Source organism: Uloborus diversus, chromosome 6 (genome assembly GCF_026930045.1).
Source record: "Uloborus diversus isolate 005 chromosome 6, Udiv.v.3.1, whole genome shotgun sequence".
NCBI classification, from domain to species: Eukaryota; Metazoa; Arthropoda; class Arachnida; order Araneae; family Uloboridae; genus Uloborus; species Uloborus diversus.
This window is the reverse complement of record NC_072736.1, coordinates 39516027-39531854: the sequence shown is the minus strand read 5'-3', so window position 1 is coordinate 39531854 and position 15828 is coordinate 39516027. Positions and strand designations below refer to the sequence as shown.

General features: G+C 33.3%; 1 protein-coding gene across 1 annotated transcript in view; it reads right to left on the bottom strand.

Annotated features, from left to right (window-relative positions):
- LOC129225275 (eukaryotic translation initiation factor 2 subunit 1-like) overlaps window positions 1-13585 on the bottom strand; it is a 115454-nt gene extending 101869 nt beyond the window's left edge. The window contains exon 1 of the mRNA XM_054859861.1: window positions 13519-13585. The gene's annotated coding sequence lies outside the window, so the exon portion shown is untranslated. The remainder of the gene's footprint in view (window positions 1-13518) is intronic.
- Window positions 13586-15828: the final 2243 nt, after the last annotated feature.

Here is a 15828-nt window from a genome sequence, read left to right as displayed (position 1 = left end):
CTAACTTATATTTAGGGAGGTAATCTCCATTGAAAAATAACACAAAGAATTTGAAATTAGTACAACCTATATTCTCCGAGCACTTTTCACTTGCTGTCAATAACACCTTTTGGGGAAAAATATAACAGTGAACAAGTGTTTAAATGATATGTGTGCATAAAATGGTTTTTCAAGTTGCTCGATGTTTTGTAGTATGTGTTGTACAGCATAACATTTGCATTTCTTTTTGAATAGCAACGAAAAATATAAATACCTTGTTTTTGTTACTTCGACAACCTGTCAATTCTCTGAAAGGGCGATAAGTTCAAATTTCATCTTCTGTATGGTCCCTTAAAACTTTAAAATGGAATATCTCCTTGTTTTGATCTCACAATTGTCAGGTTTTTTTTTGTCAGGGGATGAGATTTTTCCGGCTTTTTCTGTTGGTTTTTTAAACTTTTCCTCCTTTTCCTCCTTTTTTTGCCTCCCTCAAGCCTTATTTTTCTCAAAAATCGGAACCCCCCCCCCCCGATTTTTTAAAAATTTTTGGTCCTTGATTTCTTAATTTTTTAATTTTTTCCCCTCGAATCTTCCTCCATGATATCTGCCAAAAACGTATATTTTGGAATCATGCCAACGACGTCAGACACGTGCTGCGCCGAAAGTTGCATGCTTCGTTTGAGATTTCAATCTTTTTGCATCTTGCAAGTATTTTAATTATTTTTAATGTTTAGTGGTTTTTTACTATATGCTACCTTATATCTGCTTATTTTATTCATCATTTTCAATAATATTTTTATTACTTTAATTTATTTTAGAAAAAATGCAAAAGTTAATCAAAAAATGTGGCTTAACACCCACAGCCTCGAATTTTATTGAAACTTTGCATGGTTACTTTTTTGTGTGTTTAAGAAAGTGTAAAAAATATTTATTGTGAATCTCAAACGGTTTAGGCTTTACATTCTGTTAAAAGTTTTGTGATTTCATGAGGCAGCTGCAAGTTGTTCTTTTGATTCCGAAATCGTATTAGGAAGTTTAAAAATCAAATTTTGGGTTCCAATGCAAGGAAAAAGATAACCAATTGTTTATATACATATTTATTTATTTTCAATTCTTACTATAAAAAGTATGTTCTACTATTTAAAGAAATTTTAGATTTTTCTCTCTATTGTTAATTTTTACTTTACTAACAGACCTTGTTTTTAAATCTATGTTTTCACTCGTTTGAAACTATAAACTCACATGTTTTTAATGAAAAAGAATTATTTTTTTCTAAAAAAAATCAAAATTTGACACTACTGTGTGATGCAGCCAAGATTGATCTCTGACTCCCCCAACCCTTTGTTCAAGGACTCAGGGGTTAGAAATTGTTGCCTCTTTTACAGAATTTAGATTTATTTAGGATTAAATACTCTTGCAAAAAATGGTGCGATGCAGCAAATTGTACAAAATTATTACTTATACTTAATTAAATACGTATTACCTTTAAAACTGGTATTAGCCATTTTTTGTTGAATTTTTGAATATCATCCTCCTTTTTGCTCTCTTACCGCTCTCATCCCTGAGTTTTCAATGGAGATTAGTTCTCTAAATATTAGTTAGAGGACCTGGGGCCCATATAAAAAGTTAAATTTTGTATTTTTATTTTTGCTTCAAACTTTCAATATCTTAACTCTGCATCTGATTTTGAACATTTTTGCAATTGGAAGTATGCATCTAGGACTAGGTTGCGAAAATAAAGGTCTTGCAAGTTAAAACGGAACAACCTGTACTTTGCAACATTCTTTTTAAATTCATACTTTTTACTTCATTTTACAAAAAAGGGAAGTATTGTATTTGCGAAAAACATTTTACCCAAAAATCAGCTTTAATTTCCATTTTGCTTACTCCTGAATGAATGTTGAGTTTTTTTTTTCAACCCGACCACATGCGGATAAGTGCCTAAGAACATATAGACCCCCAAAATATCCATTTTGACAATCCCCGAGTTAAATACAACAAGTTTTCTCGTGATGTCTGTATGTATGTCACATAACTCAAGAACGTTATGTCCTAGAAAGTTGAAATTTGGTACGCGGAGCCTAATGGGGTCTAGTTGTGCACCTCCCCTTTTGGTTGCAATCGGGTGTTTCTAAAAGGGGCTTTTGCCCCTTTTTGGGGGGGAATCATTGTTAATTTTGGTGCAAATTCAAGTGATGTTATAATTTGGTGGATGCTTGGCGATATATCGCCAGTCTTTTGGTCGCCAAGTTGGTAACAAATTTGACAATTTTTTTAAAAAATTTTTTATTTATTTATTTTTAAATCTGATTTCAATTTGGCCACTGTTGGTGATATTTTGAGAGTTAACTATTGACTCACATTAAAATTGCCAATAATGGGGAAATAACTTAAAAAAAAAAGGTGTAAAAGGAAGTCATGTGATGCACACATCAGCTTGTTTAGTTTAAGTATATGTTATTTAAATGTGTGTTATATCTAATCTTTTTTTGTATGCAGAATTTGACAGACGAACAGCGGAAAAGGATGGAATATAACCGAATGCTAGCAACTGAACGTCGGAAAGCTAAATTGAGTGCTGTTCAGCGTAGTTTAAATCCAGATTTAGAAGATTCCATTAACATAACTGAATCAATTAGGAATGAAATTTCTTGTCCTGATGATTCTACAAATTTAAGTGGAGATCTTTTCCAGTCAGCTAGTAGTCTGCTTTTGGAATCTGAGTCGGAATCTTTGCTTCAAAGTTGTGACAAAAACCACTCAAGTAAAATCCAAAGTTCCCAAGGCATTTCTAGTATGTTTGTTGACCAGGAAGTTATTGGTGGGATTTCGACTTCTGAAGAGAATCTAATATCGAATAAAAATCCTGGTAACTGCACTGAAACATTTGATGTTCCTACTGTAATATCTTCTCCTCCCAAAAGCAATTTGAAGGATATTGATCAACTTGAGATGAACAAAACACCTATGATAATTGATGAAATGCAGTTTGATGATGTTAAAGATGACAGTGAAATTATGGATGTAGACAGTATAAATATGCAGACAGAATCTGTTAAAGAAAATATTTTCAAAAACACTGATATTTTATTGCCAAAGAAACTATCCAATAGTTCTCAAAATCATAATCTAGACATGAAATTATCAGAATCCACAGCATTATCACAAAGCATTTTGGAAATAAATGAGAATTTTAATTCAAATTCTGAAAGTATTAATCAGGGCATTAAAAAAATTCCTCAAATGTCTGAGGATGTCGATGCTTTGAAAGAAGATTCTGATGAATTAAAAATGGATGAATTGATGGATTTAATTGATGAGTGAAGAAATAATTCGTGCTTATATTAGGAGAAATATTATTTAGGAGCAATTTTAGTGTTACAATTTAATTTATTTAATCCTCCTAATTTTTTTGCCTTTTTTTTTATTTTGCAAGACAAAAAACGAAGAACTTGTTGTGCACTTATTGCTAACATGTAAAATATATGTATATTTTTAAATGTGCTCTATCGGTACCTTTTTTAATGTATACAAGTTTTAAATGATTAAAATATATGAAACTTTAAATATGTGTTTTTTAGTTTCTATGTATTTATTTGCTCAAGGAAGCATATGCTGGTAACGTTTTGAAATTTTTGTTGAAAGTAGTAAATACAATTTTTTTTGGTTATTATTGCTTTTATTTTAAAATATAATCCAAACTCAAAATCTCTAGTTTCTTAGTCCTATTTTATATAAATCAAGTGATTTTTGTTTTAATGTTACAAACTCAAGGTAGAGCTACAAGTTAAAGCATGGTCTTTACTAACATTAAAAAAATAACCTATAAATGGTCTTAAAAGGGCTTATGATCTTTCTTCATTGATAAACTGATTGGAGTTGAAAAACTGAAAAGGACCAGCCTAACTTGGCCAAGAGCCTGTTGCTATGTGTCACTTTTGTACCGTAAACGCAAGTTACTTTGGCACACATTTTGGAAGCTTTCTCATATTTTTTCAACAATTTAGCAACTTCGTATTTTCAAACTGTGGAAACCTTTTTTACACATAGACTTCTCTTAATTTAATTTTTGAATATTGATCACTTAGTTTCAAAGCATTATTTCTCTTTTTAATTGTTTTTTTTATTTGGGTCAATGTCTTTACCTCAGAGCCAGAAGAACTTAAGTCACTTCATGATAATTTTACAGTAACTTTTCTATGGCGCAAGCAAAGGGGATGGAACTCACACTCTTTTAAACCTGGTAAAAAATTGAAAAAGATTTTTTTCAAAGAACTACATTCACATGACTTGATGCATCGAGGCCTCCACGATGTTTTTCTTTGAGTGGACCTGGAACAAGTGTCACCACCGCCATTTGACCCATGAGCTAAGCGATGGAGGAAAATTTGTTTCTTCACTCTTTTGTTCAGTTTTAAGCGTTGTCGATTACTTATCGCACGCGTTTCGACATTTCGAGTTGTGAAATTTTATTTTAAATCATTTTTTCTCCTTGGTTATGAATACAGAATAAAGGAAAATTGACTCTGCATATAAAAAAAGATATAATTCATCCAAATAATTAATGAATGGTGGAGCATTATGAATGTGAAAAAACCTCACAAAGACTATGAACAATTGGATGACAATAGAAATCTTTTTAAGCTTATTTCAGATGAGAAATTGATTCTTTTGGGAAAAGGTATGGAATGTGTCAGTGAATGGAAAGGGTTACGAGGAAAGTACCAAACTGACACTTTGGAACGTCGATTTCATCAATATCGCCAGTTATGTGGTGTAAACTACAGTATTTCTGTAGAGTAAGTTTTGCAAGCTGAAAAAAAAAAAAAAAAAAGAATAAACAGCTTACTGAAATTGCATTTAAAAGAATGTTGCAATTTTCATTTGAAAGAATTTTTGCGTGAGCTTTCTGAAAGAGAAACACCAATAGATATGATTGAAGTTTATATATAAGGTGTTGACTTTTGTAACATGACTGAATATTTAATACCTCTCTGTATTAACTTTCTGGATACACTTTTCATAAATTAAAACATCATTTACAAAACTGTTTAATCACTGCACTATAATGTCTCGAATGTTATTTCACATCAAGGTTAAACTTATTAGCAGGGTCAAAAGAGTTATTATTTGAAATAACAAATTCCATGACAAAAGAATATTTGCTTTAAGATAGAGGTAAACTGACTTATCCAGATTCAGAAATTGAAAATATTTGTAGCAAGTTTTTAAAAAAATTTTAATTTTATCAAGCGATGAAAATTTTCTCCACTCAGAAAATGTAAGAACAATATTGAAAAAAAAATCACATCAGATGAAATTCCTGAGTTAGACATTGCAGCAATATGTGAAACATGCAACAGAACAAAGGAAGAACACAGCAAAAAATTCATATCTGTTTTCATTAACATATTTTAAACAATTATTCGAAACTGAAAAATTGTAATGCTAAATTAAGGAAAGGCAAAAAAAAAAAAAAAAAAAGGAAGTTAGATTTTATTAATGCATCTCAGCAATAATCTTCAAAACAAGCTATGGTTACTAATAGATAAGTTTTAATTATTCTTAGTTTAGAAAAGAAAATATAAGGTCTAACCCATAAAATAGAAAGAAAAGAAAAAAAAGTGTTCCTCCTCATGGTGCTTCTTCGCAAATACCGATTTTGAAAAAATCAGATGGCTAACGTTGCTCTGGCTGTTTTATATTAAACTAAAACTTTTTTTAACCGACTTCAAAAAAGGAGGTTATGATTTCGTCATGTGGCTTTTTATGTATGTTTTCGCATTACTCCAAGGCTACTGGACCGATTTGAAAAAATCCTTCTTTTGTTTGGAAGGGTATACTTCCCAGATGGTCCCATGGTAGTTTGGTCTAGATAAGGGGTTCCTCAGATATCCAAGAAACTTTGAATTTCACACGTTGGGGATACATAATCAAGCTTACTTCAGCGGGCGGAATACGTCATAGGTCACATGTTTTTTCCGTGACCGGTGTATTTTCACAGCAAAGGTTTTGCCTTCGTCTTGAACGAGAATTCTCGCGGCATATGGATGATTAATTTTCGCCGCCTGTTAATTTTTACTTATAGGTGTTACCAATGTTTTTCTACGTAGCAAAGCAGTAAATTAAATATATTTTGCTTCTTTAATAGCTGGATCAATTACCCTAATATTATTTTAAACTAAAATAACTTAATTTATTCACTAAAATGTTTTTTTTTTTTTTTTGATAATTCAATTTTTAAACATATTTAGTGTTCAATCCAAGGGGAATTGAATACAGAACAACCTTCCCCCGATGATTTAACTTATGTTCTTTAATAATGTGTTGTAACTTGTGTCTGATTTCTCAAGTTTGACCAGTATTTTAGATTTACTATTTTACAATGCCGCCAGTTTAATTTGAAATGAGGGTTATACTAATTAGCAGGCTTCAAAAAAGGGAGGAGATTCTGAATTCGTCGGATTAGTTTTTTCTTTGTATAATACTCTCTAAAAATTCGAAGACACCTGTACCCAGGGGGCGAGAAAGAACACCTGTTGATGACCCCTGAGAATGAAGGGGGCCCAATATTTTCATAACTAAGGGTGAAATATAGGAGTAAACAATATAGAGAGGGGCCCGGAAAAGTCATTTGTGACGGGCTGCAAAATTTCTGTACGCCCCTGCATGTACCGATTAGGAATTTTTTTTTGTTTGGTATAATGGTGATCAAGTTCGGGTTTGATGAAATTGAGGGAACTCTTCAAATATCATACTCGGATTTAAAGCGATTTGTACTTTATTAACTTCTCACCTAGTGAACCGGTTTTTATGATTTTTTTTTGTTTAGTGGATAGGGTGTGGTCTAACTTTACTCTAAGGTTCCAAATCATTGATTTACCCTATTTGTACTTTAGAGAAAAGTTGTGGGTAAAAAACAATAAATTTCATGTAATTTCCCTACCGAACGATTGAATATAAAACCCATTGTTAAAAAATGCCATAACAAAGGTATGTGTTTTCTTTACCCATAGTTAAAGAAAGTACTAAAAAACATTATTAAGAGTAATCACAATGAAAATTTTGAATCAAGGAGTTGGGTATTTTAAATACCTAACTAATTATATACGATCTCTTAATTTTTAATAACCTTCTGAAGTCGGGTCCTCCTATAAACTACTACCTAACGTAACTGAGTAGGTGTTATTTTAAAGACTAATTTCTGTTTAGTTAATTAGTGTTTAGTTCAGGATTCGGCAAGTAGTCAGTTACGTTAGGTATTAGTTTAAAGGAGGTCCCGACTTCTAAAGGTTATTAAAAATTAAGAGATCGTATACAATTAGGTATTTAAAACAATTCATCGTATAGTAATTACACTCCTGTTTGTGAAAATTGCAACACCACGAAGGACTTACGCGAGTGAGCTGAAAATTGCCGGAAATGTAAAGTAGGGCATGATATGCAAATGATTAGAATTGCAGACCGGTAGCGCATGCGTTTGCTGAGCAGCGCCGTCTGAACGCCGGATCGAATCGAATATAAATAAACGACTGTAGCAAGGCATGTATGATTATCGGTGGTTATATGCTAGAGTAAACTTTAAATGAATCTTTACTATGCCTCTTCGACGAAAGATAGAGAAATCTAAGCAAATTTCAGAGTTTGAACGAGGCAGAATCGTCGGCCTTTATGAAGATGGATTGTCTTATTGTGCAGTAGCTGCTCGTGCGCAGCGTAACAGCAGCATAATCATGTGTGTTTGGAAGCAGTGGACGGACAAGGGTCGGACGTCTCGGAAATCCGGGAGTGGGCCCCGAAATGAGACGTCAGCTCGCGATGACAGACACCTGGTGCGTATGGCGCTGACGGACCGCACAGCTTCTTCTAGACAATTTCAGGTGTTTCATTGTGTGCTTCATCAATTCGGAGACGTTCTATTGCAGTGTGGGCTGTGCGCAAGGATTCCTTTATACAGGATTCCTCTCACGCAAAACCATCGCCGCTTGCGGCTACAATGGGCTAATGTGCATAGGAGCTGGCGTGCTGATTGGCAGCTGGTGGTCTATTCTGACGAATCCCCCTTCAATTTGTGGCACCATGATGGCCGAATTTGTGTCCGGCGCTATGCCGGTTAACGGCACATTCCGGAGTGCATTATCGAACGCCACAGTGGACGAACACCCGGAGTTATGGTCTGTTGGTCGAAAATTTGAGTCGAAATAAAATAATACCGTAAGAATATTCTATCTTATATATGTCGTAATATTTAAGCATAATTTAAGATGTTTCATTTATATTCTGTCTTTAAAAATGGTGGACCCCCCCCCCGTTTTTAACAGCTATCGATGTCTCCATTTAAGCCACTAGCGACTTTGAAATTTTTTTTTAAGTGGCACTTGTTTTGAGAGGATTTAAACAGTTTATCTTTGTTTTTCAGAATTTACCTGAAATCTGGAAGAAACAGTTCTATATTCCCAAAATCAAGATGGCTTAGTTAAAGTCAATTCAGTAAGAAATGAAAATCGGTCAGAAAAGTTAAAAAGTTTTTAACAAAAGAATAAAAGTCAAACATTTCAAAAAATAGATTAAATCTGATAGTGCCAGTTCTAATCATGAAGAAATTGTAAGTCCCCATTTGGCCCGCCGTTGTTGTTGTAGACAATAGGGCCGTTTCCATGGACACTTTCGACCCTGGAAAAAAACCTGCTTTCCACCGCATTCCGGTTATTTGCGGGGTTTATGTGGAATATTTCTCCTCCTACTAGCTTCTGGAGTGAAAGCGGTGTTTTTACCAGAATGCATTACGCGTAACAAGTTCGTCTACTAGCCGCTAATGATACTGGGTAAAAACCGCTTTCTCTGGTACTATGGGAGAATAAATCTCTTTTTTATATGGAAACGGGGAATTTTTCAATTGGTTTTTTGTGGTAATGCTACCCTTCTTGAAAATGCTTGCCAGCAGACCGCACCACTTTTAACTGTAGATTTAAACATGCTCACATTTGCGAAATAACTGCTTTTTATTTACATTACAATAAAATGATCTATAATTTTGTTTGATAAGTGTCACACAAGTCTGAATATACGAAGAAAGTTTCATACGCTATAATACATCGTAGTTCAAACTTTAATCTTTATTATTGCTCTCATTGTGAAGTTGGCTTTAAATTTTGTTCCTTTAATTTTTACAAAAATACGTACAATAAATAATAAAGTTCTTAGCATTCTTTCTGGTTCCTTCGATTTTAATAACATGTAAAAACAAAGCATCAGTGTTCCAAAATTTACTGGAAAATTAAAAAAAAAAAAAATTTGAAAGAAATGTACGTCTAATTTAGCTCTAGCAACAGAAATTTCTATATTCCGGTGATTCTTGAAGTGATAATATTCATCTACCCGTAAAAACTAATATTGAATTATAAATTAAAAAAACTGAGACTTAAATGAATTGTATGACCGATGACATTTCAATCAAAACAAAATAAAATTTAGTTTATCTTGTTCCAATGCATAGTTCTTGATTGTAACATAGAACCTGACAACCGGCCACAAAAATCAGCTTCAGGGGCCCAATATGGCCCGCAGACCATAGACTAGGTTTCAGTGGCTAAGAACGCTCTAAAACTCAAAAGTATTTGTGATTACAAATTACATCCGAAAGCACAAAAATATAAATGAAAAGATACTTATAAACTTCCGTTGCCGGCATTCATGTCACTAAGTGAATCATCACAACATCGTTTAGCCTAGAGGCTTCTTTGAAATTCCAAGCAGAACATAACCGCGAACTGCCATCTTGATAAAATGAGACCATCCATTATTAAATTCAATTCTGGTCACAAGTTACGTAGTTCTTTACATTTGCGTACCACTAAACTTGAAGAAATAATATTGCATTAGTGAATAAATTTAAATGAAGTAAATGCAGGCGGCTAGAATGAAATTTATAGTTTAAATTTTTCCGAAATACCTAACCGCAACCATATCACTGGGCACGAATTCAAAATGAAATCAACTACAATTTTTTTTCCTCCGCGCGCTGGATGGACAGGAACAAAATATTCGCTAGCAAATTCTCCCCTTCTTGGCACGTCAGCACACGGAAAAAAGGAAATACTTTAAGACATGAATAAAAAATAAAAAATGTATTACAGGCCATCCGTTTGTGTGCACAAATTATAACTTAAACCTAATAGAATAATTAAAACATTTCAAAAAAAAAAAAAAATCCCACTAGACAAATATGTCATTGCAATTCTAAAGTCATTGCACTTCGAGCTTTACGTAAATTTTCTCCAGAGAAAGGTTTTGTAAAACAATCAGCTAAGTTATTTTTAGTTTCAACAAATTTTATTCCAAATTCATTTTCATCAATCAAATTCCTTAGGAAATGGTACACCCACATCATTCTGCTTAGTTCTGTAATTTTCTATTGCAGAACTAGAAAAATCGATCGCAACTAGATTGCCACAGTAAAGAGTACTATTAATCAGTCTAAAATTCTGAACTCTTTTCATGGCCAATTCATTTAAAATTCTTTTGATCCACATAACTTCCTTAGATTGTTCACTAATTGAAATATATTCCTCTTTCATCGTTGACATTGCTACGCATTTTTGTTTGAAAGTACACCATATTATTCGTACCCTATCCAAAAACACTACAATCCCCCCCCCCCCTCCACCATCGAATTCCGGTCGTCGTGATTCGAGGCATAAGCTGTATCAGAATGATTTGTTCAATTTACAGACAAAATTTATATTTCAGGGATCGACAAACCCTTCAGGTTGTCTCACAAATCTCCTCTTTTAAATCCGCATATAGATACGCAATGCTAACATCTACTTGGAAATGGACCCAATGTAGCTTATACACAAAAATTGAAAAGACAGCTCAACCAAAGGAAAGGAAATTACTGGAACACTTGCGAAAAGTATCCCCCCATATCTCGTGGTTACCTAAAATTACCAGTCTGGCCTTAAAGCGCATTATATCATTCTGCTCATCTGTTTTTAAATCAAAAACGACATCTATACCATTTTTTCTTTCTAAAATTTTCAGGCAGTGGAACCAATTCGTAAACGTTTCTTTCTCAGATCACCTGAATTTCTTGAGCCATTACGTTTTGCCAATCTTCACTTTCTAACGTTCTCAAACTTTGTTTCAAATTCGAAGGAATTACATCTTCGGAAATGTTAGCTTCTAGCTTACTTGAATTATCCCCCCTACTTTCATCAGAATCTGATACTTTTCTTGAATTATCATCACAAGTGAAATCAAAATATTTTGGTCATATTCAATGTTATTTTCAGAACAATAAACCTCTGCTTCGCGATTCGGACTTTAGAACCGTCGTGTCAATAGAATAATACATATCCCTGCATTCTCTACTTTGCCTTGGTATTTCTTTAACCCATTTAATTCTCAACATGCCATTTTATGATTTTCAGGATATTCTTCTTCTACTTTAGATTAACTCAGTTGTGAAATAAAACTGTGTCCCTTTCTTTCTCGTTCCTGTTTTTTTTTTCTGCCCAGAATTTATTTTCATCGAATTTAATATTCAACGCACTTCACTTCGCGATTTTCGGGATCCCAAATTCTACAACCTTTCGTATGAAACGCTTATCCTACCATGACTCACTGTTTAGCTCTCATATCCAATTTGTTTATTTTCTCTTTTGGAAGTCCAATATATGAAATACAGCCAAAAAACCCGGGAGTGTTTAGTTGATGGCTTTTTTCCCCCAAATAGCTCAAAAAAGGTTTTGGTTTTTTCTTTTAAAATCGCTCTAGTCCGTAAGTAGTGGAAGCATAGCTGCTTCGGTTCAAAACTGCTGACATAACTCCTAGATAGATTTTGTAAGCAATTGGGAATCCACTTTCCCGTATTTCTAAGCTAAATAAAAAGTCACGCGTGCATGAAGAAACAAAATTATGAACATGAAAAACGAAGAGATAAATCTACAATGGTTCATGTTCTGCTTAAAATGCTATTTGTGGGAGATTTCGATTGCTGTTATCAAGTTTTTTCTTAAGTTTGGCAAGAAACATTTAAATCTGGTGTCAGCCTCCCTCTCAGGCTGAGCTGACCTTTAATTAAACACAGGAGTGAGCACATGTTTTCCCTGCTGCCAGGAAATGCCCAATGCCAGGGGAATTAACGGGAAAATGTAAGCACGGAGAAGCTGCTCTAAAGCTGGTGGCTTAAGCGCGGAGAAAAGAAATTTGTTCTCGGAAAGAGCATAAAAAGAGATGGGGTGCTGCACTCTTAGTTAACGGTAAAAAATGATTAAAAAAAGATTAAAATTAACGGTAAAAATATTTTAAATAATTATTTGTAATTAAAAATAAAGTCTCATTTATATATTTCCAACAAGACTGTCTCTGTTCTGAAAAAAAAAAAAAGTTTGTAAGGTTCCCGGGGACCGGACAAAATATGTTCGCGGGCCGGATCCGGCCCGTGGGCCGTAGGTTGGAGAGCCCTGGCTTTGGGACCCAGAATCAGGCGGAGGATTCTGATGGTAAACGGATCTCACGCATTCTGTTTCGTTTCGTAACTAGACAAATGACCATCTGACGTTAGCGACAGCAATTACGATGCAATAAACGTAGGAGAAACAAAAAGACCTACAACCTTCAAGTACTTTTTCAGATTCCCAAACAACAGAAAAAAGAATTATGTTTGCAAAATATTTTTGTACAAGTTTGTCACTAATAAAAAATGTGTTTTAGACATTCGAACCAAAATGCCGCCTTTAAAATTTACCGTCCTGGACAGGGTTCCGGTTTGTCCGGCGCTAGAGCCGCCCTTGCATCTTGTATATATAAAAACAATTTGTGTTACTAATTAACAATGACTTATATAATTTTCATTGATCTTCTAATTTTCTTTCCCATGACAATAATATGAATTACAATAAGTCACAGATAATATTTTGCAAAAGAAATACTTTGTTTCAATATTAAAAGGTTTATGTTTGCAAAATAAAGCACATAAGTTCCCAAACTAAGAGTAATTTCCCTCAAAGGGGTAAAATGGAGTACAAGGATTGGATCATCGTTTAGTCACAATCACAAAACGAAAGTATTATCAAAATCAAGTGTATCAAATCTAATTATCTAATTTTTTATCATTAGTGATTAGTAAAAACACATTATGCGCTATGAAATTTTTAGTGTTTAGGGAATAAACTTGGAGTACGACTTACAATGTGCATTGAAAAAAATTGCGCCAAATATTAATTTTTAGAAATGAACAATATCATCCATCTTTGGTGACAACTTCTTAGTTTAATGACGAATCGCTGAAAAACAAATGTTTTCTTCGATTGTTTAAAAATAATTAAAAGTATTTATTTTCTGTAATCTAAAGTAAAAATGCAAAAGCTAATTTGTTTTTAGACTAAACTATTTTCAGAACAATTGTCTTGCTAATGTATATCTACTTTATGGGGCTGGGAGCAGGTTGGGAAGCGTTGCAATAGAGGAGCTGTGATACGTGCTTTCCCCCGGAAAGTGGTCACATTTACATGAGATGTAGAGAAAAGCCCGGACCTGAAATCAGCATGCCTCTTCAACTCATGACTGTTCCCATTAAGCCCAAAAATTGAACTCAGCGGAAATTTTCTTACAAATTGCTCAAGTTTGTTCAAGGACAAGTAGGTTTCGTTTCAGTAACTTCCATAGGCGGCTAAGGCACCAAAAAAGTGGAGTCTAAAGATGTGCGGAGTGGGAGAAGGGCTGCCCCTAAAGCAAACTTTTTTTTTGAAAATTGAGATGTATTAATGGACTTTAACGTTATTTTTGATTAAATTACCTTCTTTCTCTGAAAAAAAAAAAAAAACAAAAAAAAAATCAGAACGCAGCCTTTAAAATTGGGATGGACAGCCGTAGTAGATTCCCTCCTTCTCAATTAAAGTTTTATTAAAATGTTTTTGTGAAATCATAACATGAGAAAAACATAAAACACACTTATTAATTCAAATCCTCTTTCCGCAAACAAATGAATCAATGAACATTACCATTTTTCAATCGTTTTTTAACTTTAAACTTAGAGAAGTGGAGTGATAAGGCCCCTTTACATTTGAAAGTGGGGGAGGGGCATGTTCCCCCTTCTTCCGTACGAGCCACATGGTAACTCCTGAAAAATTAGCGACCATTCATTTTGCAAAAGAAAAACCCTTCGGTCCCCGAGATCGGACTTTCCGCAAATTTGTTCTGTGTACGAAATGTTCCATCCTGTCTTCATGGCGACAGACGATCGATTCAAGGGATTCTGCGTATCTCGGTCCTTGTTCCTGAGAAAGTAGGCCTAACTCAGTTCTCGAATGGAGGGGAGTTCCATTACTCCAGTTCTAATTTATATTCGACCAGTACGAAGCAGCCTTCGAACGGTTTGTTTTGTTTATTTTAATAGAGTTAGAAATGTAGGAAATGCTTAGCACGAAAGAGAAGTAATATTTTACTTTATTTATTTAAAAAATGTTATTTTTATTTTGGTACGAATGGCTTACATATATTTAAAGAAAAAGGAATCTTTCAATGCAAAACAAAATTTAGGCACGAAGCATTTTTAATTTGTCGTTGGCATAATTATCAAAGTTTATTTGAGTTTAAATCATATAGTTAACATTTAAAGGAATCGTTACATTGTTTTTTGAAACTTCACGTAATTAATTATGTTGAAATATTTTCCTCAGTTCAAAATGCGAGAGACTAAAATGAAATGGAGGAAAAAGATGTTTTGTTTTTATTATGTTTACGTAAATGAAGAATATGTGATTCAAAAATATATGCTCGATAACATAGCGAATGTGCGAGATCTATTATGCGTATTAAGATAATTTTAAATTTGAAAAGTGTGCAGTGATAGCATCAAATTCTTCCTTCCTTTCTTCTTTTTTTAAAGTTAGTGTGACTGTCCATAATTATTATGAACATTTTATGAGTATTTAATTAAAGAAAGTTTTATATTAGGAGCTGCGAAAAATTGGTTTAATTGATTAAAAGCAATAAAAATAAGAGTAAGAAACAAGTAAGAATAAAATTGGGCATTAATTGCTGTTAAAAATGTTCCTTTTTTAAAGAAACGTTCAACTAAGAAAATAATAATGAAGCATGTTTCACCTTTTTTTACATCCTATTTTGAATTCGTTATTTGTAAATTTTTTTTAATTACATTGAGTAAGTAATTTAAACTTCAAATTAAACCGGAGTTGCTATAAAATAAAAAATCCATTCGTGGATGTTTGAGATGCTTTAATTTATTTTTTAGAGCAAGAAATTAAATGCAAAATAAGGAAAGAAACAATGGATTCAAAAAGCGTAACCGTGGAAACGCGAAAATAAAATGGTTGACAACCTGAATCAAAATGGTATTTTTTGATCATTTTTTGATCATCAAAATGATATTATTTGATGACTTAAAAACGCTTGTAACTTTTTTCCCCTTGAAGATAGAAGCTAAGTTTTTCGACCATACGTCGAGAGAGAGATCTGGAGTAAAAAATGTCGCTTTTTCCAATGGTTTCAAAAAGAAAACAATTCCTTCACTTTTTATTGATAGATTTAATGAAAAAAGTAGTGCCTAAATTTCAGCTAAACCTAAAAAAAGTTCGAGCTAAAAACGCAAATTACTCCCGCCGTAATTAAGTTAGAGCAATGAAACAAATTGTTTAGAACGCGGAAAATTCTACTCTTTTCAACGATATATAATATTAATATGTGTAAGTTATTTTTTACTCCCATATTCGGGAATTTATGTGAAATTTGGGCCTTAAATTGGAATAGAAAAAGAACTATTGATCGGATTTTTCGAATTATAGCCTATGCCACTCAGTAAGAAAGCACCTTTCATATAGTGAA